Source organism: Cynara cardunculus (genome assembly GCF_001531365.2).
Source record: "Cynara cardunculus var. scolymus isolate 2C chromosome LG 2, CcrdV1, whole genome shotgun sequence".
In the NCBI taxonomy this organism is placed as follows: Eukaryota; Viridiplantae; Streptophyta; class Magnoliopsida; order Asterales; family Asteraceae; genus Cynara; species Cynara cardunculus.
This window is the reverse complement of record NC_037529.1, coordinates 1,511,393-1,516,126: the sequence shown is the minus strand read 5'-3', so window position 1 is coordinate 1,516,126 and position 4,734 is coordinate 1,511,393.

Genomic DNA, 4,734 nt, shown 5'->3' with positions numbered 1-4,734 from the left:
GATTACAAAAACTCCCCCGTTGTCATGCCTAGTTTGGTTAGAGATATCAAGTAGTCATTAATAATATTGAAAATAAAAGAATCTATTTAGTATTATGTAATATAATATACCAGTTTTCTCAAAAACTTTTATTTCAGATTAAACCAAGGGAATGAAAATTTGTTCTCAAACATTTAATAATAGTTTTTTTGTTCTTTTATCGTTTTTTTGTTCTTTATCCAATCAAAAACCACAGAGATTATAGTTATAAAATCGTTTTGATTTGGTAAAATTAAAAATCTGATAAAATGACGAAAATGCCCTTCATCTAACAGATTTTTTTAACGATCATTAAAGTAAGGTATCAAATTCGAACGTTTTTATAAATCATGGTAACCATCTTGTAACTTCAAAACTGTAGAAACCGAAAATCCTTATCTTTGACAAACCATTGGACCAAATTTCTAGTTTAGTCTATTTCTAATTTAGTAGTTTTTGACCCAAAAAGAATCATTGTAAAAGATAGTAAGAAGTCTTGATTCTTAAAGTGTAGTCAATGATATAAATACGGTTTGTTTCAAACCATAATTTAATAAACACTAAATTACAGTTTTAGTACTTGTGGTTTGTTACTAGTTTCGATTTTCGTCCCTACAGTTTAGAATTTATGATATCGTCTCCATCATTCGCAATTTATTGCTATTTTTTATTCTTATAATTTATAATTGTTGTTTTGGTCCTTATGGTTTACAATTCTTTACGTTTAACTCTCTTGTACCTTGAAAATAAGAATTAGTCCAGGGTTGAAAATAGCAATAACTATAAATCATAGGGACAAAAATTACAATTTTTAAACCAGAAGGATAAAAATGCATTTTTTAACAAACCACATGGACGAAAACGGTAATTTGCTCAGTAATAAATTTTAACCTTCCATAAAGGTATAATAGGGACCCTGGTTGACGACAACCATGTGTCATCCCTTGATTTGGTATATAACTTGAATGATATGGGACCCGTCTATTTAATTGATTTTTAATCGATTTGATATTCAGTAGATGAATTTATCGTTCTGTTGCAACTAGTTATGGCATACCTACCAAGAGTTTTTAGATGTCTTAACAAGGGTCGAGTAAAAATTGATGGTTCATGTATTACTGATGAATTTTTTTGTAAGGTTTAGAGGCTGTTTACCAAACACTTATCTAGATAAGAGTTTACTAAGTCACATTACCTTACAGGATGAATATGGTAAAGACCAAGAATCTTACCCTGGTAAGAACGAGACAATGACCAAGAGTCTTACCCGGTAAGTGAATGCGACGACTTTTACCATGGTTAATGCTTACTGGGTAAATAGTTGCATACAATGCCGTTTTAGTAGACTAAAATCTTACTCGATAAGTAAGTGACATTGTTGAATTTTACTGATAAGCGCTTACCAGATAATTGTTTGGTAAACGGTCTTTTAATTTTGTTCTTAGATAATTGAATTATATAATATTATTATATTGAATTGGGCAAATTACATGAAAAAAATAACGTACCTTAACTTGATTCCTATTTTTAGTAACGTACTTTCAAAACTTCCATTTTAGTATCTAAAATGTAATTTTTTAAACATTTAAGTACCGGATAACCGGTTGAAACATTAACCGGTTACCATGCTGATGTGACGAGTGATGTGGTATCTAACTCGGTATTATTTGCTGAAGCATTAACCGGATACCACATCACTCGCCACATCAACATGGTAACTGGATAATGCTTCAACAAGTTACCTGGATACTTAAATGTTTAAAATTTTACATCTTAGGTACCAAAATGAAAGTTTTGAAAGTACATTATCCAAAATAGAAAACAAATTAAAGTACGTTATTTTTTCATGCAATTTGCTCTATTGAATTACCACAATACACTTAAAAGCTAGTTATGTTGAAAAGAAAAAGAAAAAAAGCTGATGGGCCACTAAAATTGTTAAAAACCATACCAAACGGAAATATCTTTGTCGGTTTAGATGATTTTTTTTTGTAAGGGTGTCCGGGCCAAAGCCCGACTAATCCCCGTCAAATTTGGAGGCTAAACATGGCCCCACTTAGATGTCGCCAACACTCCCCTCCCAGGGCTCGAACTCGGGTTCATGACTATGTCATGCCCAAGCCTTTACCACTAGGCTGGAAGGTCTTTGACCGGTTTAGATGATTTGACGGTTTTAATTTTAAAAATAGCAAAACCGAACAAAACACTTATTTACACTTATACATATCTTTTTATATAATTCATTTCAAACTTTAACTAAAAATGTTAAGATTTAAAAATGAACTAAAGTAAAATATTGAGGGGTTGTTTGGTTCATGCTGAGAAATGAAAATGAGAATGAATTTTCATTCTCTCAATTTAATCTGAAATGAAAATTTGGGTTATGAGGGAATTGACCCATTATATTATATAATACAAAATAGTTTCTTCTATTTTCATTTTAATTGATTACTGCTTAATACCTCTAAACAAACACCCCCTAAAACTTTAGCGACTTCATGTTCGTGACTTCTCAGTTAACCAAGAATCCCAAGTTCGGTTTGTATAAACAATGAGACCATCTTTATTATGTTTTACATGATGCTTAATTTGCTTATTTTACTTCATACGTGCTTGAGTTAACCGGTCATTTAAAAAAAATCACAAAAATAACAAAAAAGTTACCTTATTTCAAAACTAACCCCCAATTTTGCACTTATTTTTCACGAAAGGACAAAATGGTCCACAAAAATAAAAAATAAACCGAACAAACTGCTTGTTTATACACATACGTATTTTTATACAGTTCACTTCAAATTAACTGTTACTTTTTCTTTAAAATTATGAACGCTTATTATTTTCCACATTTGGTGGGACCTACATGGATTTTTACGGGTCCCTTCTTCTTTCGTAAAAATATTTGAGAAATTGAGGATTAGTTTTGAATATTTTTTTTAATTTTTTCTAAAATGCTAGTTAAGTCAAAACCCCTCTAGTTCATAGTTTAAGGATGTGTTTGGGATTGCTTATAAAAACAATTTATTGACTCATTCCGGTGTGACACCGGTAATAAACACTTTTGAGTGTTTGGATAAACAACTTATACTGATGTCAAACCGGTAATAAGGAGTTTTTGAAGAAGTTAAACCACTGTAACTTATAATAAGTTGATAAAGACTTTTGTAAAAAAAAAAAACACAAGTTGTTTCAAATAAGCAATCCCAAACACCCCCTAAAGATCATTATCATACCCCCGTTAGAGCATATGTATTTTTATGGTTGGAACTAACTGCTTTGGTCATTTCCTATCAAACTGTATGGTTTGAAAAAGCTTTAAATCATATTCATTGTCTTTTAAAAGGGGTTAGACCTCGAACCAGATCTCAAACATCCTTATCAAAAACATGAGTTAGACAGTTATGCTATGCAATTGTGTTCTATTTGTATTCCATACGTTTGGGTAGTTTATAAGTTCTTTTTTTATTAACCTGGATATCCAATTCGCTATGCGAGCCGATTAATCCTAAGAGGACCACCTATGTTGTGAGTAGCCCGAAGTCACCGCATTTGAACCATCATGACCACAAGAGAATTTTTATTCCTCATTGAATTTGAAACCTCCAGACACTTTTGACATTTATAGACCAAGCTCAAATCAACTAGGCACCAGGCCTTGTGGTTGGTAGTTTATAAGTTGTATTAACTAAAATCAAGAATGAACTATTGTTTTTGAATTAAACGAGATGAATAACTTTGATCGCAATATATAATTAATAAAAGAATCATTGTAAAAAAAATTAACGAGAAGTTGCGATGTCATTATGTGCTGGCAAGGTTATGATACGAATGACATCGGTTTCTGTTTAACTCTTCGACTGTGCTTGTAACGACAAAAATGGTTAAAATGGACTTATTTTGTAAAAAGAATCTTATGTCTTGAGATTTCATGCGTTATTTATATCTTACCAATTGCTTATAGACACGTAACCTTACTATATTTAATATATGCTTTTATTTTCTCTTTAATGACATGTTTGAAATTAATTGTCATACAATGATAACATTGGAGCAACGTCTTGTAAAAATCTCAACCACATGTGTTGTGAAATGATTGGTTTGAACTTGAATTCCAAAGGTCAAAAGGACATGGAGGGCTCGGGTTCAAATCGAATGAGGTATAAAAATTATTTTGTGGTCACGAAAGTTCAAATGCGATAATTTTGGGTTACCCGAAAAACAGGTAGTTGTTCTGGGATTAGTCGGCTCGCATAACGGGTTGAATGTCCAGGTTAATAAAAAGAACTTGTAAAAATCTCATTATTCTACTTTTTTCTCTCCCACGTTAACGCAGCCTCAATAAAAAATAAAAATATCAATAAAACTCCACATAAGAGGTACTTAACAAAAATCTCACCTTCTCATTCTTTATCTATAAACTAGAAGGTACTTGCGCAATGCAACGTGATACATTTTAATTTTAATATTTCATTTTATTATTTATCTTAGTCGATGTTATAATATAGTCTTATGTGATTTTGAAAAAACAATGATGTTTTAATTTTGAACAAAATATAAATTTGAATATATCATAAAATTTTGACAAAAATATATCGATATTAGTATCAAATTAACTATTTAAAATTTATCATATATTGTGTAATTTTTTAATTCAATTTTTTTATAATTTAATTTAGGTTCAATAACGAAGTAATTTATATTTGGTTTAATAATATAATT